A 24,339-nucleotide genomic window follows, 5' to 3' on the forward strand; every position below is an offset into this window, starting at 1 on the left:
CTCTTTCTTTGCTGCTCCGCAGTCAAGATAAGTGCCTCATTATTTTGTTCATGCCTTGTCTGTTGTATTGAGAATGACGATGTTTTTCAATGAATGTTGTGATTTATATGCCTTTATATAGTTCAGGTTATCGATCTTTCTGTAGCGCTCTTGCGTCGTGCTGCGTTCGGATCGCGATATCTGCGGTTTCTTTCATCAGCGCGTGTTGCGCTGTTTCCTACATGCCATTTTATTTCTAAATTGGTGATTATTCAGGCTTATTGCAGCGCTACTCGCGACGCGAGTATTGTGCCCGTATTGCGCCCTCGCGCACTGTTTGGGGATTTGCCCCCCTCAAAGAGCGAGACGCACACCGGAGCCCGGCTGGGAACCCTGCGGGCGTCTCGGGAGCCTGAATGCGTCTGTGCACGCATGAAGCTCCCTCACACACGCTGGATAGACGCTTACCCCAGGCTGGCTTTGGGGAACACGCAGCTGGCAGTCGCGGAGCCGGTACCGGGCCATTTCACTTCTGGCATCTCCTTCTTTTCACCATTTGGGAGAATATTAACCCCTGAGTGACCAGTTATACTGGGAATTAATTTTTGGAGACCCTTTGTCTGAACAGGCAGGTAGGGTTTACACACCCTCCGTTAGTCCTATTTGCCAGGGCTCTTTTTGGTACCTGTTTGGCCCCCACTGCCCCAGCTTTTGCTTCCGACCGACGCCCGATCTCTTCTGAGAGCTTGGGTTTTAATATTGAGCTTCTCCCTGGGGACTTTTGACTGCATATTATATAGGTTTATATATATTTCCAGAATGTCGGACTGCGAAGTCTATGAGGAGGAGGTGGCTGCGTACGGTCCTCCAGAGGACGAAGAATATTATTAAGATGACTCCACGGAGGCTCTCATTGACAAGAAACTAGATTCTAAATTGGATAAGGTCTTTTCCTCCACCTTACTGCCTAGTTCCCAAAGCCTGGATCAACTTGTTGGTAGCAATCCTGCCCCTTCTTGTACTTCGACCCCTCTCCCCTTCCCGAGCCAACTGGGCTCCTCTGGCCACGCGTTGAAGTTTACTCCAAACTGTGCATCTCTAAGGAGCATGAGTACGGGGACAAGCCTGCCCCTTCCTCCCCTACTACACACTAGAAGGGACAAATTGATAACCAACGAAAATAAAGTTTTAACAATATGACCTCGATAGAACGAGATGCCATCAAAAGTATTGATGGAATGAATGACAATATAATAAAACCAGCAGACAAGGGGGGGCGCTACAGTGGTCATGCAGTGGAGATGTATCACAAGTAATGTAGAAAACTACTAGATGACCCACGCAACTAAAAGCGTCTGCAGAGACCCAACAGAAATGTTGAAAAAAGACAGTGAATTTGGTAAATGTAGCTGCTTAAGAGGGATGGATTACGACAACAGAAGCAGTCTTTTTGGTAGAAATAAATCCAAAAGATCCCTACTTCTACATTTTACCCAAAGTGCATAAAAACATTAATCCACCTCCTGGAAGACCAATCGTATCCGGGATCGGATCGATTTTGGAACCATTGTCCAAATTTACAGACCATTTTCTAAGACCTATGGTCCAAAGAATGCCATCATACCTGAAAGATACCAGAGATATCTTAATCAAACTCCAAACATTACCATTCAACGAATCCACTGATCTCCTCATTACTCTAGACGTGGAGGCGCTGTATACCTGCATTCCCCAAGAAGCCTCTTTAGAAGTAATTGAAACATTGTTGAAGAAGGAACAATGGACATCCATTACTCCTATAAAGGTAATCATTGAATGTGCAAGACTAGCATTAACAAAAAACTATTTCGAGTATGAAGGAGAATACTTTTTACAGACCCATGGCACTTCTATGGGCATGACCTGTGCGCCCAGCATAGCCTGCCTTTATGTCCATGATTTTGAAACCAAGTTTATCTACACCAACAACCCTTATTACCACAAAATGTTGGTTTGGAAGCGATTTATAGACGACATCTTCCTCATATGGAAAGGGAATGAATCAGAAGCAAAGGATATTCTAAATTGGCTAAACTCGAGAGACCAATATCTTAAATTCACAATGACCAAAAAAAAAGACTGGATCACCTTCTTGGACCTGAAAATCTGGCATGATAAAGGAAAATTAAAAACTGAAGTCTTTTACAAGCCCACAGACGTGAACAATTTATTGAGATATGACAGTTTTCATCCTAAACCTTGAAAGACACTTTACCAGTAGGACAATTTCTAAGACTTTGTAGAAATTGCACAGAAAAAGAAACCTACCTGGTCCATGCTAAGAAGCTGTCAAGAAAGTTATATTCAAAATCTTTTCCACAAAGATTGGTAAAACAAGCATACAAAAGGGCAATCAACAATCCAAGAGAAGCACTATTGGAGGCACATCAAAAACCAGAAACTAAGAGAATGGTATGTGTAACCACATATGGTACAGAATCCAACAAAATGAAGGGGATCATACTAAGACATTGGAAGACTCTAAACTCAGGAACCCTTAAAATGGAAAAACCTTTCTTTGCTTTCAAACGTGGTAAATCCCTACGTGACTCAATAGTACATACCCGTCCAAAGAAAAAAACAGGAACTAGAGACAACACCAATACGCTCTGGAATTTACCCATGGTGGTGGGACACTTCCCATGTGGGAGTTGCAATGTATGTTGCCTAACGAAAGCAAGTAAAAACATTGACCTGGGTCTGAAAACACCATGGGAACAAAGGACATTCTCTAATTGCAACAGCCAAAACATGGTATACATCATGACCTGTAAATGTCAACAGGTGTACATTGGTATGACCACACGAAAAGTCAAGACGCGAATAAACGAACACCGGAGCACCTTTCGGTGCGGGAAAACAGTCACCAAGATGATGCGTCATTTTCAAACGACAGGACACAATGAAAAAGACTTCACATGGTCAATTATTGAGAAACTACCAAGCAATTGTAATGAAAAGCAACTCTTGAAATTTATCGTACCTTGAGTGTCACACAGGGGTTAAACGAAGAAATTCCATGGCCAATGTTAACATGAGTTGGCCCCCAGAAAATGATGGAACAAATAAGGTTTAAACATATGTGAGTTTATAGATATATCTTGCACAACAAATAGAACGATGAGCATTGTTACGCGCACAAACTTAGTAATTAACATCGTAATTCTGGTGTGCAAAAACTAAAAATAGTCCTCTAATAATACAGTTTCATGGTGGGTTAAACAATCGTTGAAACCCATGGATCTAAAGGGGTTTTATATGACTTGACAGTTTAAACCACTGCAGTAACATCAATAAGTGTAAACTTTTTAATATGGGGCTTGATTCATGAATTAGGCATTAAAACACAAAGTGCTGATCCTAGCGATGGGGACATGAACCCCCGAACAATGGGTTGGGGCCGATAGTAACATATATACACATAGCATCAGTGTATTCACTTTGCACAAACAAGAACGTTATCCCCACGTATAGCGTATTTGATTTATACTAACCATATAAGATAAAGCTGAGTACAAACATGTTCTGAACATAATGGTAGAAACGGGGAACATCCTTTTTAAAAATTGACTTTCGTTGTAATACACTACAACTCCCAAAAAACCTGTAGGACGTCGTCTACGGTGATGGCTGAACAGGACGTCACACTCTCGCCTCCTATCAGAGGGCGCATTAGATACAGAGCTTAGCGTAACGCCGCAGAAGAAATTATTCATTTAAACCACTGCCCGACCACCGGATCAGTACGGCGGCAGGCAGTGAATAACCTAGGTGGAGATACGGTGACCGATCTTTGATGAAGTAAGCCGGTGGGGGCATTTTGTGTGGCCTAGAAAAAGAGAGAAGGGGTGTCATTAATATGTATGTTGAGATAAAAGGACGTAGTATGAGTGGTACAGAGCAACACGCGCAAACGTCTGAAAGCTCTTCAACGCATGACACAGTCTGATTCATAAGAAACAGAGTTTAACCGTCTGTTTTATTCTGATGAATATGGATGTATAGAACAGTGGGGAGATTCTTAAGAACTGCCATATAGAACTGAGAGAGCGCAGTAGAATGAAACAAGACCCATTGTCGGGACTAGTATAAGAACTGAGATGTACCCGATATGGTGTGCAGTGGGCGTAGGAACACAGTGATGTGACCTTTCTTTTAAAAAACTAGAGGGTGCTGCAAGAATTAAGTAGGCACCGGAGGCCAAAAAGAGAAATAAATAAGTACGATGAGTAGAGTGTCCATTTATCTTGAGTTTCGTACAATCCAAATATTTATCCACAACAAATGCTGATCCTGGGCACCAGATACAAGGGAAATGTATGAATCATTGCAAAAGAAAAATGGAACACATAGCGCATAATTCATGTGACTCTTCTACTACACCATACAAAAATATGAACTAAGCTTTGAATCCAAAACAAGATCGGTTGGTAAAGACAAGAGGGTAGCTTAGGGTTTTTATGTTTTTTATTTTTCTTCATATGCATTTTCTTTCTCCAGTGACTACAAGACGGCACCATAAGTCACGAGAGCCGCATGGTGCAATATAGCACTAACCAGTAGGTGAGGCGAGTGTACCTAAGGATCCCCCACTTAACATCTTGAATAACATCAAAAAAGGAGCATATAGATGAAAGGGATGTGACATTTAACATCACTGAGCATGCCTCCCTAAAAACACTACACGGAACCCCTTATCCAATAGTTGATAGTTGGGTGTCCACAGAAATTAATCACGTTGACAAAAAAATGGATGCAAGGAATTATTACAGAGATTAGATAAGACTGTTTGGAAGCAGCAATTAGAAATTGAGTTATATTATAGCAACACGGGTGTAATAAGACACAGATATACCATGTAGGGGTTGACACTATCACGCTTATCCCTTGGTAGATTGAAATAGATCTTAGTAATCTAAATATTCATAGATGCCACTAATGGTGGAGTTCAACACAGAATATTAATATGTGTATACATTTGTCTTTTTTTCCAGAAAATCTACTGGAATTCAAAAGAATAGGCCAGTGCAATAGGCCTCATTTTAGTCATTGTTTATATGTAGTACAGTATTAAACAATAGTCAGGGAAACCAGAGAGTAGATAGTAAAGCCCTGAAGAAGGCCCCAGACCCGATAGGGCTCACGGTGTGGGCCGAAACATGTTGGCATTCGAAAGTGGGTACATTTTAAACAAATAGTTCAAAATAACCCCATTAAAACACACGTTTTTTTATCTGATACCCCAGGTACCCCACGAATAAAGCAAAGCATTGTGGTATACCTGAAGGTATTTTTAAATCTATTACCAAACTGGTTCCCTGCATAACCAGAAAAAAATGTATATAAGAACTCCCATAACATCTCTTGGTTGAGTCCGCCCAGGTAGTACCATCTTACCTGGGTGTGGAAAGATGCCTATGATGAAGCATGTCACTATTAGTGAGTGAGGCGTCTTCTCCAATATCTGTGAATATCCTAACATCTAGAATGGTTATGTCTAAGGATAACATCAGTTACATAGGACTAATCGGGACTAATTCAAAAATTGATTCCAGGAAGCTATTGAACAATCTTTGGAAATAGATATCAGCAGTTGCTCTTTGTGAAAATATATGCACAGAGGAGCCTACTGCTCCCCAAGTGCAGGACTTCAAAGCACTCCAGGAGTGCACCCACCCATCCCCAATATACTAAATCCTGTCTGGGAGGTGATTACACCTCCCTGTGACAGGATGCCTATTGTTGGGCCTCCTCCACTGCGAGTTTATGTCAGCAGGAGGAGGGCAGCCCAGTGTCTTTGCTGGTGGCATCCATTTTGTGATGCCAGGGCTCTTCAGGATTCTACTGTGTGTCCACAGTAGGTACAGGTCTATCCCTCTAGAAGGGTGGGATCATACTCCCACACCAGTTACAGGTGTGGGGGTACTGGTGTGGGGGTATGATTCCAAAGCGTTTGACACCAAACACGACATGTTTTGATGCAGCCATCCCAAAGTTAGCATTTACCGCGAGGTTATAATGCACTTAAGAGTATATTGTTTAACCGCATCCACAAACAGCTACAGAGAATAGACTCAGACAGGCAGAGGCACCCCCTCACATGGAAACCAAGCACCCTGCCCTCAGGATTGATAGGGCCTGCCTTAGGGGTGACTGATGGTTTATATGTGTGTGCAAGGTGAGATATAGGGAACCTTTATCTCAGTGAGGAGTGCTAACACTACCCCACCCAGGCTGCAGTAGCAGGCCTGTGGTGTCAGATTTAGTCTGCTTCCCAGGGGGTGGCATAATACATGCTTCAATCCCTGGTAGGCCTGTGAAATACCTATGCCCTTGGTACCTAAGGTACCATATACTAGGGGCTCATAAGATACCACAGTATCCAATCACTAGTGCATCTAATATGCACTACAAGTTGTTTAGAGAGAACAGAGAGGCTGGGGCCCTGATTAGCAGGATCCCAGCCAGACTATAGCCAGAAATCAGTGTTAACATCAGAAAAAAAGTGGGGGCAACATAAGTGTAGAGCCTAGTCTCCTACATTCCCCGTCCTGATTTATCTAACAAAGTGGCCCTCACACCAGATATTGATTCCTCCATGACCACTTTTTTGAAGAAGTATAAGAAAGACCCCAAAAAGGGCATAGATCGTACCCTCAGGGCGTGCCAAGATAAGTTGCTAGACATTTCAGGGCCTCTGGCTAAGATTCTAGAATTGGCCCTTCAGGCACAGGAGACTGGGGCACCTATGCACCCGGAGGTCCTGGCTGGGTGGACCTAGAGGGCGAGTTGCCTCCTTGGCAACCCCAATTGCGCTGTCTCGTCCGAAAGGCGCAAATCAGTCCTTTTGTGCATCAATCCGCAGCTGGTTGAGTTGGCTGCAGCCGAACCAGGCCCTCTGGCTGAGGGTCAGCTGTTTGGGGAACGTTATGTCAAGGACATAGCGAAATGTTTTAATACCTTTGCATCTTTAGACAAATCGCAATCCTCACTCAAGAGGGTCTTCCACCCAGACTCTAGCAGGGCCGGTCGTGGCAGGGGACGCTCGGCCGGCCGCTACGACAATCCAAGTTCCCAGTGAGGCTTCGCTCCACGATGTAGAGGGTATACCCAGGAACTGGAACAACCTGGCTTCTACCCCTCCAGATCCCGTGGCCAGTTTAACAGGAGCATCAATAGGGGTTACAAAAACTTAGATACCCAGTCATCAGGTATGTCTGCCACTCTTTCCGATGATCCCCCTCGGGGGCAGATTGTTACATTTTGTTATGAATTGGACACAGTTAACCACAGATGTGTGGATTCTCCACATGGTTCAGGGTTATCAGATAGAATTAACAGACTCCCCTTGTCAGGTGGCTCCTCCTTTTCCTCTCCTTTTTTCCCTACAAGACCAAGCTTTTATCGATTCAGAGCTTCAAGAACTTTTGGCCAAGCAGGCTATTGCCGTAGGACCCTTCATTCCCGGTGGGTTTTGCAGCAACGTTTTCTTGGTGCAAAAGAAGGGAGGAGGCCAGAAATTAGTTTTAAATCTCAAGGAGTTCAATCCCTTTGTGGTGTACAGACATTTCAAGATGGACGGTATCCATCTGTTGAGAGATCTTCTTTTAGAGAAAGACTGGATGGCTCGTTTGGACCCAAAGGACGCTTATCTCACGGTTCCCATTTGCCCCTCCCATCAGAAATGTCTCCAATTCTCTTGGAAAGGGCAATGGTACCGGTATCTTTCCCTTCCTTTCGGCCTGTCCTCAGCCCCTTGAGTGTTTACCAAACAACTAAAGCCGGTGGTCACTCGTCTGCGGGAGATGGGAGTTCGCATGATCGTGTATCTCGACATGTTACTTCTGGCGCAGGACCGGAACCTTCTGCTCACACGTTTAGGGTGGACAACCTCCCCGTTGCAAGAGTTAGGGTTTGTAATATACCTCAAAGCATCAGAGTTGCTCGTCCGCCTCGTCCCAGATACACAATGTTATGGGATGTTTCTAAGGTTTTGTCTTTATTAGAATCTTGGCTAGATAAAGATTTATCGTTAAAACAATTATCGGCTAACCTTACTATGTTATTGTGTTTAATCTCCTGTAAGAAAGTTTCTGATGTGCATGCTTTAGGTTTGCCAGGAAGGATGTTCTCTCCACAGGGTGTGTCTTTCATCATCTCCAGGAGGACTAAGACCAGGTCACGTTCGGTTGAGAATCCTGCTTTTCCTCACAATGACGAATTTTGTGTTTTAAAATGTTTGAAAGTATGTGAGGAACGCACATCAGTTCATAGAGCACATCCCTTGGGTCAATTGTTGTTGGCAATCCAAAAGCCTTTCCGTCCAGTTTCAGCAGCCACCTTCGCGCATTGGGTCAGATGTCTGAAGCAGGGATTGACATTTCTGTTTATGGTGCGCATTCCGCCAGAGGCACTATGGCCTCTAAGGCATACATTTTGGGGTCTCGTTTAGAAGACATTTTGAAAGCTGCAGATTGGTCTTCGGACTCAATGTTTAAAGTGTTTTACTGTAAACCTATTACGCACGTTTCTTCTGTTGTTGGTCAGCTTTGAACCAGCATAATCTGAGCCTCTGGTCCTGTCATGGAAGACAGCATTTTCCAGCTATCGCGATAAGGATTTTAGATTCTATTAAGGACACGGAGGCGAGGATTATCCCACCCGTTGGGACAGGTTAGATGTCAACTGTCATATTTTGAAAGGAATTACTATGCTATGTTTTTTTCCCACCCTGAGATGTCAAACCTTTATGGGTTCCCTATTTTCAAAAACTTGTTTCTGTTTCAGGAACGGACTCCAAACAGAAATAATTCTACAATGATCCATGGTATGGATCTCCTCGTCGTTGGAGGATGGCTGTCGCCTCAAGGAATGTTGGGAATTGCTCTTTGCTGAGAGTTGGATCTGCTGTTGTTGCTCTCCGTTGAGAGTCGGGACTATTGTTTGTTTTCGGACACTTATAAGAGTGTTTTGCAAAGAAAGGTAGTCAAGATGGTGCCTCATTTTGTGTGCTAACCTCCGCTGTTATTGGTTATTGAAGGAGGCGTGGTTCAAAGCCTCATGGGAAACGTAGTTTATTGTAATGTTTACTTGTTTCTCATTGGCTGCTGTTGAGTAGTAAAGAAATTGAGAAAGCATAATCCTCGCCTCGGTGTCCTTAATAGAATCTAATATTTTTGTTGCGATAGCTGGAAAATGTTGTATTCTGCGGCCTGCCAGAGCCTAAGGCCACTCCTCTCCTTTGATGAACCCCACCCTCTGCGGCTAATTGCACTTGGGCGATTCAGGGTGCAAATGAGAGTGTCAATCAGGGACGGTTCGGATTGGAAGCAGTGCACGTGGTCTCATGCTGCAAACAGATACAGTGGCATGTTTCCATTTTATAGAAACATGCATGCTGTAGATTTTGTAAAGTACTGCCTGTGAGATTCCCCCATTAAGGTCAGCATAGACTAATCACTCCGAAGCGGTGGAGCGTGCCTCTCTAACAAGTTATTGTAACTACAAAGAGGTGCGCGACACCCATTGGGCTTAAAGGGCTTCAGTGTGTCGTGTGTGTCACCCCGGGCAGAGGCAGCTTCCCTGGAGCGCACACAGCCGCACGGGCACACACACACAGCCGCACGGACACACACACACAGCCGCACGGACACACACACACAGCCGCACGGACACACACACACAGCCGCACGGACACACACACACAGCCGCACGGGCACACACACACACAGCCGCACGGGCGCACACACACACAGCCGCACGGGCGCACACACACACACAGCCGCACGGGCGCACACACACACACAGCCGCACGGGCACACACACACAGCCGCACGGGCACACACACACAGCCACATGGGCACACACACACAGCCACACGGGCACACACACACAGCCACACGGGGGCACACACACACAGCCACACGGGGGCACACACACACAGCCACACGGGGGCACACACACACAGCCACACGGGAGCACACACACACAGCCACACGGGGGCACACACACACAGCCACACGGGGGCACACACACAGCCACACGGGGGCACACACACACAGCCACACGGGGGCACACACACAGCCACACGGGGGCACCGGCACACACACACACACAGCCGCACCGGCACACACACACACAGCCGCACCGGCACACACACACAGCCGCACCCGAGCACTTCACAGGTCTTTAAAAGACCATTTGCATGTTAATGAGGCTTTGTTGTTTTTTCACCCCTGCATCTCCACTCTGCATATTGCTGGAAGATTCAGGCCCCGCCCCCAAATTTTTAGTAGCCCCCCCTTCCGAAATTGGGCTCTAATTGCCCCTCTGACTACAAATGAAAGCTGCTCGAAAATTGAGTCCGCTGGCAGACACTGCCCAACACTTCCCTTTCTCCTTCTTCCTATGTTCAGCAGCTGGGATCTTTATTTCATAAAACCCGGAACAACAATTGAATCCAGAACAACTTTTGAATGATCGCAGCATCGGCCGAACAAACCTTCGAAGGGTTGATTGCAACGGGGAGGCTGGCCAGGGGGGTTTGAAAGGGTCCTTACTAGCCTCCCGGGTCCCTAGTTTAAAGTGCCACCGATGCAAAATCAGCTCCATCAGTGTTAGTGAGCACAATACCAGCATGAATTACTGAGACCAACAAGAGGCCGGATGGACGAGTGTGCAGCAGGCGGCAATGCTGATGGCGACCGGCATCCAAGAGTGTGCAGCAGGCGGCAATGCTGATGGCGACCGGCATCCAAGAGTGTGCAGCAGGCGGCAATGCTGATGGCGACCGGCATCGGCAATGCTGATAGCGACCGGCATCGAAGAGTGTGCAGCAGGCGGCAATGCTGATGGCGACCGGCATCGAAAGGTGTGTGCAGCAGGCAGCAATGCTGATGGGGACCAGCATCGAAGAGTGTGCAGCAGGCGGCAATGCTGATGGCGACCAGTTACGAAGAGTGTGCAGCAGGCGGCAATGCTGATGGCGACCAGCATCGAAGAGTGTGCAGCAGGCGGCAATGCTGATGGCGACCGGCATCGAAGAGTGTGCGGCAGACGCCAATGCTGATGGGGACCAGCATCGAAGAGTGTGCGGCAGACGCCAATGCTGATGGCGACCGATGTCCAAGAGTGTGCAGCAGGCGGTAATGCTGATGGCGACCGACGTCCAAGAGTGTGCAGCAGGCGGCAAGGCTGATGGCGACCGGCATCGGCGATGCTGATGGCGACTGGCAATGCTGATGGCGACCGGCAATGCTGATGGCGACAGGCATCGGCAATGCTGATGGCGACCGGCATCGAAGAGTGTGCAGCAGGCGGCAATGCTGATGGCGACCGGCATCGAAGTGTGTGCAGCAGGCGGCAATGCTGATGGGGACCAGCATCGAAGAGTGTGCGGCAGGCGGCAATGCTGATGGCGACCGGTATCCAAGAGTGTGCAGCAGGCGGTAATGCTGATGGCGACCGACGTCCAAGAGTGTGCAGCAGGCAGCAATGCTGATGGTGACCGGTATCGGCGATGCTGATGGCGAACGGCAATGCTGATGGCGACCGGCATTGGCAATGCTGATGGCGACCGGCATCGAAGAGTGTGCAGCAGGCGGCAATGCTGATGGCGACCGGCATTGAAGTGTGTGCAGCAGGCGGCAATGCTGATGGGGACCAGCATCGGAGAGTGTGCAGCAGGCGGCAATGCTGTTGGCGACCAGCTACGAAGAGTGTGCAGCAGGCGGCAATGCTGATGGCGACCAGCATCGAAGAGTGTGCAGCAGGCGGCAATGCTGATGGCGACCAGCATCGAAGAGTGTGCAGCAGGCGGCAATGCTGATGGCGACCAGCATCGAAGAGTGTGCGGCAGACGGCAATGATGATGGCGACCGGTATCGAAGAGTGTGCGGCAGGCGGCAATGCTGATGGGGACCGGCATCGAAGAGTGTGCGGCAGGCGGCAATGCTGATGGGGACCGGCATCGAAGAGTGTGCAGCAGGCGGCAATGCTGATGGGGACCGGCATCGAAGAGTGTGCGGCAGGCGGCAATGCTGATGGCGACCGGCATCGAAGAGTGTGCGGCAGGCGGCAATGCTGATGGCGACCAGCATCGAAGAGTGTGCAGCAGGCGGCAATGCTGATGGGGACCGGCATCGAAGAGTGTGCAGCAGGCGGCAATGCTGATGGGGACCAGCATCGAAGTGTGCGGCAGGCGGCAATGCTGATGGGGGCCGGCATCGAAGAGTGTGCGGCAGGCGGCAATGCTGATGGGGGCCGGCATCGAAGAGTAGGCGGCAATGCTGATGGGGACCGGCATCGAAGAGTAGGCGGCAATGCTGATGGGGACCGGCATCGAAGTGTGCGGCAGGCGGCAATGCTGATGGGGGCCGGCATCGAAGAGTGTGCGGCAGGCGGCAATGCTGATGGGGGCCGGCATCGAAGAGTGTGCGGCAGGCGGCAATGCTGATGGGGGCCGGCATCGAAGAGTGTGCGGCAGGCGGCAATGCTGATGGGGACCGGCATCGAAGAGTGTGCGGCAGGCGGCAATGCTGATGGGGACCGGCATCGAAGAGTGTGCGGCAGGCGGCAATGCTGATGGGGACCGGCATCGAAGAGTGTGCAGCAGGCGGCAATGCTGATGGCGACCGGCATCGAAGAGTGTGCAGCAGGCGGCAATGCTGATGAGGACCAGCATCGAAGAGTGTGCGGCAGGCGGCAATGCTAATGGGGACCAGCATCGAAGAATGTGCGGCAGGCGGCAATGCTGATGGGGACCGGCATCCAAGAGTGTGCGGCAGGCGGCAATGCTGATGGGGACCAGCATCGAAGAGTGTGCGGCAGGCGGCAATGCTGATGGGGACCAGCATCTCTTGTTGGCTTCCTCTGCACCTATGGATTCAGAAAGCAACATTTGTCAGCGCCGACATCTACGGAAGCCCAGCTGGAGGGACCGTGACCTCTTCTTCACTTCATAGCCATGCATCGGATGTGAGAAGGGTGGGATACATGAACGTGTCTGCCATCAGAGGGTTGAAGTGTTGGAGCTGTGCATCTGAGAGTCAAAAGGCTGCGTGTAAAGACTCAGGGGCGGTGTGTGGCTTAATCTTGTATGTTTGTCAGAGGGCTGTGGTGTGCTTGCTATGACAAGACAGGGATGTCTGTGATAGTGCTGGCTTTAGTGAGTGTGGACACCTCCCCCATAGTGTGATTGTGAAGGACAGCATGTCCCTGTGCTGGTTTTCCTTGTGTAGCTGTTTTGAGGCCTGGCTTTGTTTAATATGTGCAGAGGAGGTTTTGTGTTTAACCGATCTATGGCTAGTGTGCTTTTGTGAGCAGTGCAGTGCAGTGCTCTCTCCAGATGCAGCTGCTGCTTGGGGGGGCCTTTGGGGTGCAGTTTGATGATGGCACCATGGATCAGTGAGTGGCGCGCTCAGTACGAGGCGAAGCCGGCATGAGCTGGTTCCCCCTCTCAGCGCAAGGTGTGCACATCACACAAGGCTTGTAGTTTGCAGTCGCCCATCGCCTATACTTACGGTGCCAGGCTGTTCAGACTGACTATGTAGATTTCTGATACTCTGCTCCATCTGGGCTACGTAAGTCTCATACCAGACCACGCACTTTGACTCCCAAAGTATCGTATATATGCAACTGTCTCACACATGCACACTCCAAGCTCGGGAATATCTCACAAAAGCAGCCTTAAACTTTGTTCTCAGAGTTTTAAATGTCACTCTTAGTGCACTGAATTATGGTAATGTCACACTTAGCAGTTGAAACCTAGGCAGCCATGGGTGAGGGCGGCTAGATCTCGGTTAGCTATGCAAAAAAGCTATAATTGTGGCTTATTTATCTTATGCAACTAAGAAGCATTGACTAAGCCAACAGATGGGCTGGTGGTAGGTGTAGTGCTCCTTTTGTAGTAAATCTAGGGAGGCAATGACATAGCGGTTAAGTACCAGGCAATATGCAGCACATTGCCTTAGCAAGCTGGGTAGCCTTGCAGATTAGTTGGGCCTGCACAAGCCACACATATACCTCCTACATTCTGGTCCACACACCTATCACAAACTGAGGGAAGGCAACCATTCCTTTAGAATCCCTTGCTTAATTTGTACTCTGTCAAAATAGTGGGCAAAGTTCACCCGAGATGCCAGGCAATAATGCTATATGGGGGCCTTCGTGGTCTTAGGCAAGTAACCAGAGGCACCGAAGCCAGTAGTACTAGCTTACAGGTTTATGTATTTGGTGGATACATCTGGACAATGGCCACCAGCTCATCTGTGCATCATCTCCCTCAAGAGAGCAGGCATTATTTGAAGCCCCCATCCATCAAAGGCATACATTTAATTCTATGACACTTCTTGATCTGATAAAGTAGCACGGATAGGGAGCAGAGTAGTCGGACAGCGTTTGTGGCTTGACACACAAATCATGGCAGGGCACACATGGGGGGATACACAATAGACATACAGGCACACAAACCAGAGGCACACCTTGCAGTTGTTCCACACAATTCAGCAACAGAATTTCCTGCGCAAATGTCTGATCGATGCAGTAGAGTAGGTGCACTCTGTATACAAGGGCATGCTACCAGTTGCTCATGCGAGACAAAACACCCGCCCTATAGCCGGGGAGCCAGGCAATTGCAGAAGTTGCCATTTAACTAGTGGGTTGCGGTGCACAAAGCTGGGGGGAACATGGGGTCATAGCATAATTTGGTACAATGATTGAGGAATGTTTGTTTTGGCATTCCCACTGCTCGGGAAAGGGCAGGTATTCGTACATGTTGTTCCCCCCTCCTAAACGTCAGGTACACGAGGACACCAGTGCTTAATGTCGCCTATTCCTTGGCAGGATAGTCACCAAGGGGCGGACAGGCCATTGGCATGCCTTGCCAGGACAGGGATAGCCACTCACACTATCTGGAGCCTCTAGGGAGGATTTATGTTGGAAACACAGACTGGGGTGCGCTGGGCCCATAACCCCTCACCAAAGTTGCGGGGGGCATCATGCTGTCAGGTGTCTGTGAGGGATGGGCAAGGGCATTGAAGGGCATTAGCCCGTGACTAGGCATTTGCAGGGATGCAGAAGGGTCCCAGCGGATACACCAAAGGGACTGCAGCGAAGCACGTGACACAGAACCTGGTAGTCTGACACCACTACTGGTGTAAGTATTAAGGGTCACAGGTGGATAGCAGGGACTGGGCATCTGTGACCGGTTGAAGGTTCAGCAGGCAGGGTGGGCTGAGTAAGTTGTCAGTCCACGAAAGGGTGCAGTGTCTAATAACGGGCACCATTCACATATTCCCTCAAACCTGTTTTGACACCATTACTATGTTCGCCAGGGAGCAATCCAAAAGAACTGTCAAATTGTCTGGTCAGTGGGGCGAAGTAATGCACCCTAGAAGGAGACCACAATGTGCAAATTAACAACCAGTTGGGGACAGGTGAACTTTTGTGGTCTGGAATCACCCCCAGCTCCCAAGGCATGGAGCTCGGTGGGGGAGGCGATGGAGCCTGCGAGCAGAGGGGATTTGGCTTCCTTAAACATGGGTAGATACACGCCAAATTCACAGGGTGGTTTGAGGACATTGGGGAACATCTGTTCAGTTAAGCATTACCTATTCTTGCTGGATAGGGGGAGAGGCACCATAAATCGCTAAAGATAAGGCCGCTACTTTGGGCAAAAGGACATTGCTTCAAAACATTAAGGCCACAGTTTGCAATTAAGCAACCAGTTAGGGACATGTGAACTGTGGTGGTCCGAGATCCCTTCCCGGATCCTGTGGCAGGGAACCCTATCTGGGGAGGCAATGGAGGCTGCGCGCAGGAGAGTCACGCGATGCGTAAATTCACCGAACAAATGAGGTTTGGATTCATAAGACATGGTTTGCTTCATGCTAAATCCATGGTGTTTTGAGGACGATGGGGTACATCTCTCCAGAATAGGCATGGACTTGTTCCTCCTGGACCTAGGGGAGGCCCTGGAAATGGCGGGATGCAAGTAGGAGCGCCGGCCTTGGTGGGAGGCCCTGGCTGCGACGGTCGGCACACCCAGGGCTGTGGCGGAGTTACATGGCGATCCAGAGGCGGAAAGGTACTCAGGGGTACCCTCTTCAGGAGCACAAAGGGTGCTGAGGCCGAATATCCCCAGGAAGTCTGTGCAGTGGACCCTGGGGTGCGATGGCGCCCCATCTGTCCTACGGGCGGTTGGAAACCTGTACAACCGGGGGTCGCTTGAACGCTCTGCCCCTCGTGGGGGGGGCGTGAGTTATATGGTGGACCAATGTTTCACCGAAAGTGGGAGGGGCTATCCCCTCACCACAACCGCTAAGCACCGATTGGCTAAGACCACGATGCAAGTTGGCCCATCAGGTGGTAGGCCGCGAGGGGCAGTTTGCCTTTGGATCGCCTGTAAGATAACCCACCATGTTGGCATATTTGGTATGCTAATAAACCTGCAGCAATTTTCTCCACCAAAAAGTTGTCTTGTCTGCTTATTTATGCTACCTGTATGTTGCTGCGGGAGGGCTGGTGAGTGTGGCCGATATTGGCACTATAGTTGTTGTAGATCTCGGGGCTCATAAGTGTCGCCAGCCTTACTTACCCTTCTGTTGGCGCTTTGGTGATAAAGTGTCCCGGCCCCCATCGCGCCTCCACCCGTCATTCATTCACTGCCACACATTGCAATCAGTGCCCCTCTCGAGGGTCCCTTCCAAACCAAGACACTCCGTCACATTTACAAGCTCGTGACTGCAAAGACGGCTCCCCCATCCTTCCGACCCCAGGGGGCTGCACAGGCTTCAGTCTCGTGCCGCTCTCAAGCCTTGCGCGCGCATCGAGGCCCCCATGATGGACCCCGGCCAGTGAGTCTCTGACTAACCCCGGCCACTCATTGGCAGGGTCACCTGACCGGTGACCCCTGTGTTGGAGGGTGTGGGTAGGAGCCAGAGGCGCAACTAGAGCCACATTTCGGGGAGGGGGGGCTAAGAAAAAATGTCAGGGGGGCTGAATCTTTAAGCAATAGGCAGAGTGGAGCTGAGTTCGGGGTTGGGGGGGGGGGGCTGAATCTTTAAGCAATAGGCAGAGTGGAGCTGCAGGAGCTCTTAGAAGGGGTGAAACAACAGCGAGGCCTCATTAACATGCAAATGGTCTTTTAAAGACCTGTGAAGTGCTCGGGTGAGACTGAGTGTGTGCTCGGGAAGCTGTCTCATCCTGGGCTGACACACACGACGGGGGGGGGGGGGGGGGGGGCTGAAGCCCTGTGAGTCCAATGGGTGTTGCGCGCCTGGTAGAAGCTGCCCTCGAGGGACTCTCTAAACTGTTTCCAGAGTCCCACCCACCCCCGGGGAAGTCAGAGTCCGCCATGAGCCGTGCATCCCACCAAGCGCCCAGCGCTGCAGCCTCTGGGCGCTACAAAACCCCACCTTCTAGCGCTGCATGGAGCCTGTGCGTGTCCGGTCCTCCATCCCTAGCTCTCCAACTCCCCCCTCTGTAGAAGAATGGGTCCCTCGCGTCTCGTGTCTGTGGTTACATTACCCCCCTCCCCTTGTTGTTCTTAACTTGATGACTGGGCTGAACCCAGTGTCCTGCTGCCCGTTCCTTCCCCGCCTTCACTCTCCTTACCCCCTTCTAGTCCAGGCCGGTTCTGCTGGGGGGGGGGGGTGTAAAGGGAAGGGGTATAGCAGGTAAAGCCCCCTGGTCCAGTCACATTCCCCCGTCGAACCAGGGGGGCTTAACAGACGGTCAACTAGCCTTTGGAACGGGGTGACTGGAGGGTGTTCTGGGACTGCCCCCGCCTGGCCACCCCCCCCTGGATGATGTACATCTGACGTCACTGGTAATGGCGGGTGCGGATGACAGACACTCGAATTCTTTTCACCGAGGAGTGCTGTGAACTGAGCGCGCCGTTTGATCTGCTGCAGGTGAGTGGTGGGTGGCAGACACAGACACAAGCATTATTTTCACCCGGAAGTGCTGTGTGAGGGGAGCACGCCTTGCGATCTGCTGCAGGTGAGTTGTGGCAGACACAGACACTCAAATTCTTTTCATGCCTAAGTGCTGCGTGAAGTCAGCGCGCCGTGTGATCTGTTGCAGGCAAGTTGTGGGGTGGCAGACACTTGAATTATTTTTACCCGGAAGTGCTGTGCGAGGTGAGCGCGCCGTGTGACCTGCCTCAGGAGTTGTGGGGTGGCAGACATAGACTCTCGAATTATAATTTTTAAGTACTATGTGAACTGAGCGCGCCGTGTGATCTGTTGCAGGTGAGTTGTGGGGTGGCAGACACACACTCGAATTACTTTCACCCGGAGGTGCTGTGGTCATGCAGTTTGCAGCCGCGTGTTCCAAGCCGAAGTGTTTTAAGTAATAGACGTGGGCACTGGGGGCATAAAGACTGGTATAATTGTAGTTAAAGAGACAGTCTGTACTAAAGCAAAACTTACTTTGTTTTTAACCCTCCTATCCAGGGCCTTGTCTCTGATCCGGTGCTAGTAGCGCCTAGACATATGAGTTCAGTCCAAGTGTGTTATTAAACAGTAACATTCCCAATCTCCCTCGGATGTCTGTAAACAATTTAATAAAACAATATCACAGACTGTCACTCCTGTTGGGTACTCGGGCTGAAATGGAAAAGTGGCCCCCGGAGCCCCCAAAAATGGTGGCCCCTGGTATACCACGTGATGAAGTTAGGGGCAGTGTCCCTGGGTTATAACACATTGGTGTGTTTACATAGACCGTAGCTTAGAAATGCACAGCACCTATAGAAATACAGTGCAGTGAAAGTACAGTAAAAATAAAGAGCAAGGTACATTGGATTGTTTGATGTTAATCGTAAATGAAATGTTGAACAACATGGCTGTAATGTTGGGGTTGGTTCATTAAGCATCAGAGCAGCGTTTATTTGATAATCAAGCAACTCACGTGACTGTCAGTGCTTAACGCGGTAGGCTGTGTGAGGCATGAGGGTGATGGGCGACCCTACTCCCGGTCAGCGTACCTTACTCCCACTCGGAGCACATATTGGATGTACCCTACTCCCACTCGGAGCACATATTGGGTGTACCCTACTCCCACTCGGAGCACATATTGGGTGTACCCTACTCCTGCTCGGAGCACATATTGGATGTACCCTACTCCCACTCAGAGCACATATTGGGTGCACCCTGCTCCCACTCGGAGCACATATTGGGTGCACCCTGCTCCCACTCGGAGCACATATTGGGTGCACCCTGCTCCCACTCGGAGCACATATTGGGTGCACCCTGCTCCCACTCGGAGCACATATTGGGTGCACCCTGCTCCCCTTCGGAGCACATATTTTGATGTCAGACTTTTTAAATGGAGTTCCTTCCACCCAAGCTATTTATTACCTGACTAGTGTACAGTGATGTTGGCTGTGAGGACCAGGGGTGTGTTCTTGTCGGGGCTTGCATGCATTCTCTGCTGTTTGTGTCGTTGGACGGTTGTCCGTCACCTGGCTGGTTGTGTACACACTCCATTGTCCACCACCTGTCCCTATGCTTAGGTGTGAGATGGTCTGATTGCCATGTTCTATCAACTGTCCATGGCATGGTGATGAGGCCCCTGTTTTAATATTGGAGGCATCACTTTGTGACCTTTTGAGTTTGTTTGTTTTAAGTAAGCCCCCCCCCCCTCCCCACCGAAAACCTGTTTATTGAAAATTGTAAGTGAAATCATAGACTGTCCTGTTTATCTATAATGAAGAATAAATACTAAATGTTGTTGCTTGAACGAAAAATTTAGACCAAGTTTCCTTTGTTAAATACCCACCCCTTACTTGGGGAGAAATTCTTCAATCTGTTTCCCGCAAGTGGTGCGGATTGAGACTAGAGTTTTAAGGTTTTGATTAACGGAATGTTGATTAAACTGGAAATCCCACCAGAATTATGCGGAACGGTCATGGCGATGAAAGGACCACGAGTCCCAGTGAAATGTTCATTTTTATTTTTAAATACCACTGTGTTGTGCAATAAAAGCATCCAAGCTCGAAGTATGTATGTGAACATGTACTCTATATTTTCTATAGCAGGGATCATGGGTGTCTCAATAACGGTATTTAGAGCCGCTGCGCTCATTGATGTAGTCGCACATTACAGGAGTACAGAGGGCACATCCCATAATACCACAGTACCGGAGCCAGTTTACTTCCCCCAAGGGCAGCAGCCAGTGCTTACTGGTTCAAACTGCACCTTCCCATGCCCTAACACCCCCTCCCCCCTAGCCCAGGGCACCTTCATCGTGCCTGCGTTTTACCTCTTGAATCCTGGTTTAACTGATTTTAAATCGGATGGACATGGAGTGTCCTGTGCTGTTACCATTGTTGAGAGATGAGCGGCATCCCTGCGCCCTTTGACCCTTTCCCTCATAAATTATGCCCCCCCCCCCATCAGTGGCTGCAAATAACATATTCCACTCTGTGCATACAGGAAACACGTTCACAAAACACGTGTTAGCCTGGCCTGCCTTGTGTAGCGTGCCCATGTTACTGGCGCATGTGTAGTGTGCCCATGTCATGTTACTGGTGCTAGAGTGGCGTGCCCATGTTATGTTACTATCTAAGGAAAAAGTGGTAAGGAGGAAAAAATAGAACAATGTTTTTTGATCAAGGACACCTTTAATTATCCTTTCATATGTGTATATATTCACAATTCCTTTTCATCGTTTTATCGCTGAGCATATATAAAAAAAACATGTATTTACAAAACGACACCTCTGAAATTATAACAAAACTAAGCTACTGTCCAACAGAAATAATTTCCAATCGTGGAACCACCTTTCACTATCGGAGCAGGAGAGGAAGCACCGACATGCGGAACAGTTTTCGAAGAGAAGGGGTAGACATAAGCGCGCAAACCACGGCGGAAGTATGTTCTTTAATGAGAACACGAGTAAGGGGCCAAGTGAAAATTCTATAAACATGATTTAGGGGTGGAACCTCCAACGCCCCACTCCTTACGAGCGCGGTGCCCTCACGCTGAATACGCCAAGCGGAGAGATCTATTGAACATCGCTGCTGTTTTTCTTGTCCTGAAGAGGCCAAAAGAAATTGATCGGCTGAAACGCGACCGCGTCGACAGTTATGTTGTACAGAGGGACCATAAAATAACTGATTCGTGTGGATTTAACAGTTTCGCATTGCTTTTGAACTAGTGGAGATATATATTCCCGTATGCAATGTATATGCCCTCTGGGTAGTCCACACTATTGAAAGGTGGTTCCAAGATTGGAAATTATTTCTGTTGGACAGTAGCTTAGTTTTGTTATAATTTCAGAGGTGTTGTTTTGTAAATACATGTTTTTTTTATATATGCTCAGCGATAAAACGATGAAAAGGAATTGTGAATATATACACATATGAAAGGATAATTAAAGGTGTCCTTGATCAAAAAACATTGTTCTATTTTTTCCTCCTTACCACTTTTTCCTTAGATTGTGTTTTCCTTACCCAGGTAATGGGAGGGTAATTGATGGGTATACCCCTAGCTAACAGAATCATTTTATGTTACTGGCGCTTGTGCAGCGTGCCCATGTCATGTTACTGGCGCTAGAGTGGCGTGCCCATGTTATGTTACTGGCGCATGTGTAGTGTGCCCATGTCATGTTACTGGTGCTAGAGTGGCGTGCCCATGTTATGTTACTGGCGCTTGTGCAGCGTGCCCATGTTATGTTACTGGCGCATGTGTAGTGTGCCCATGTCATGTTCCTGGTGCTAGAGTGGCGTGCCCATGTCATTCAACTCTTATGGTAGATAGGTTTAAGACAACCTTTTAAAGAAAGCTATCCTAGTGGTAGCTGTGAAGAGCAGCCTTCAGGCTAAGTCTTTAGAGGAATGTAAGCGTTACAACAAACAAATGATGGACGGAATGCTGACAATGCAGACATTCTCCCCCAGTCAAGAGATCTGGGTTAAATCCATCGTTCTTTTGCCCACTACGCCACCCCAGTTTAGACATGGCCATATGCAAATCAGTCTTGACCCTGTGCCTCATGGCAACAGTCCAGCCCGAACTGCCAAGCCACGTCTTCCCTGGACCGGAATCAAGCATCCTAGGACCGGTCTCCGGCTTTCAGCCGTCATCAGCCAGGATAGCCTGACTCCAGTGGCGCAGTGAGCACGGGTCCCACGTCTGGGAATACCCATCCCACTTAGGGCGAAAAGCGTTACAACAAACAAATGATGGACGGAATGCTGACATGCAGACATTCTCCCCCAGTCAAGAGATCTGGGTTAAATCCATCGTTCTTTTGCCCACTACGCCACCCCAGTTTAGACATGGCCATATGCAAATCAGTCTTGACCCTGTGCCTCATGGCAACAGTCCAGCCCGAACTGCCAAGCCACGTCTTCCCTGGACCGGAATCAAGCATCCTAGGACCGGTCTCCGGCTTTCAGCCGTCATCAGCCAGGATAGCCTGACTCCAGTGGCGCAGTGAGCACGGGTCCCACGTCTGGGAATACCCATCCCACTTAGGGCGAAAAGCGTTACAACAAACAAATGATGGACGGAATGCTGACAATGCAGACATTCTCCCCCAGTCAAGAGATCTGGGTTAAATCCATCGTTCTTTTGCCCACTACGCCACCCCAGTTTAGACATGGCCATATGCAAATCAGTCTTGACCCTGTGCCTCATGGCAACAGTCCAGCCCGAACTGCCAAGCCACGTCTTCCCTGGACCGGAATCAAGCATCCTAGGACCGGTCTCCGGCTTTCAGCCGTCATCAGCCAGGATAGCCTGACTCCAGTGGCGCAGTGAGCACGGGTCCCACGTCTGGGAATACCCATCCCACTTAGGGCGAAAAGCGTTACAACAAACAAATGATGGACGGAATGCTGACATGCTCCCCCAGTCAAGAGATCTGGGTTAAATCCATCGTTCTTTTGCCCACTACGCCACCCCAGTTTAGACATGGCCATATGCAAATCAGTCTTGACCCTGTGCCTCATGGGTATGCTCAGACGTGAGTCCCTTGCTCTCCATGCCACTGGAATCAAGCTATCCTGGCTGACGAGGGCTGAAAGCCCGAAACCGGTCCTAGGATGCTTGTTTCCAGTCCAGGGAGGACCTGGCTTGGCAGTTCGGGCTGGACTGTTCTCATGGGGCACAGGGTCAAGACTGATTTGCATATGGCTGGGTTCAAACTGGAATGGCATGGCGAGCAAAAAAACGATGGATTTAGGCCCAGATCTCTGTACTGGGGTGAATGTATGACATTGTTCTGCATTCTGTCCATCAATTGTTGTTTTTGCATTTGTCACCCCGAGTGGGAAGGGTATGCTCAGACGTGAGTCCCTTGCTCTCCATGCCACTGGAATCAAGCTATCCTGGCTGACGAGGGCTGAAAGCCCGAAACCGGTCCTAGGATGCTTGTTTCCAGTCCAGGGAGGACCTGGCTTGGCAGTTCGGGCTGGACTGTTCTCATGGGGCACAGGGTCAAGACTGATTTGCATATGGCTGGGTTCAAACTGGAATGGCATGGCGAGCAAAAAAACGATGGATTTAGGCCCAGATCTCTGTACTGGGGTGAATGTATGACATTGTTCTGCATTCTGTCCATCAATTGTTGTTTTTGCATTTGTCACCCCGAGTGGGAAGGGTATGCTCAGACGTGAGTCCCTTGCTCTCCATGCCACTGGAATCAAGCTATCCTGGCTGACGAGGGCTGAAAGCCCGAAACCGGTCCTAGGATGCTTGTTTCCAGTCCAGGGAGGACCTGGCTTGGCAGTTCGGGCTGGACTGTTCTCATGGGGCACAGGGTCAAGACTGATTTGCATATGGCTGGGTTCAAACTGGAATGGCATGGCGAGCAAAAAAACGATGGATTTAGGCCCAGATCTCTGTACTGGGGTGAATGTATGACATTGTTCTGCATTCTGTCCATCAATTGTTGTTTTTGCATTAGAGGAATGTAAAGCAGCTTGTTTTACCTTATAATCTCTTGAATTACCAAATGAAATGTGTATATATATGTATTTATTACTAACAACTCTCTGCTAATCTCTTTATGAGATTATAAGTCAGGAACATATGCACAAATCAACATTTCACAACAAGTTAAGCACAAATATGGCTGGGGCCCTAGCGGCGTACTAGACCATATACTAAAAATGAGACTTAAGAATAACGACTTGCACAGGGACAAGGCCTAGGGCCTTCAGAAGTGCTGGGGCCTCACTAATCCACCCAAGGCAGGTAAGTAAAGAACCCACGGGGGGACGCATGCAGTGTGTTAACACAGCCGCGGATCCCAATTGACGTCAATGGAGCAAGTCGCGATTGGAAATTTAGAGTTTTAGGATACTTCGGGAGA

General features: G+C 49.1%; 1 protein-coding gene across 3 annotated transcripts in view; it reads left to right on the forward strand.

The window, feature by feature from the left end:
* The first annotated feature begins 17,366 nt into the window (after positions 1-17,366).
* Positions 17,367-24,339, forward strand: part of LOC146822436 (uncharacterized) — a 146,319-nt gene continuing 139,346 nt past the window's right edge. For 2 of the 3 annotated variants that reach the window (XM_085613541.1, XM_085613540.1), the window contains exon 1: positions 17,367-18,018. The gene's annotated coding sequence lies outside the window, so the exon portion shown is untranslated. The remainder of the gene's footprint in view (positions 18,019-24,339) is intronic. The other variant, XM_085613539.1, reaches the window with a different exon arrangement.

The sequence above is a fragment of the Triturus cristatus genome, chromosome 6 (assembly GCF_964204655.1).
Source record: "Triturus cristatus chromosome 6, aTriCri1.1, whole genome shotgun sequence".
In the NCBI taxonomy this organism is placed as follows: Eukaryota; Metazoa; Chordata; class Amphibia; order Caudata; family Salamandridae; genus Triturus; species Triturus cristatus.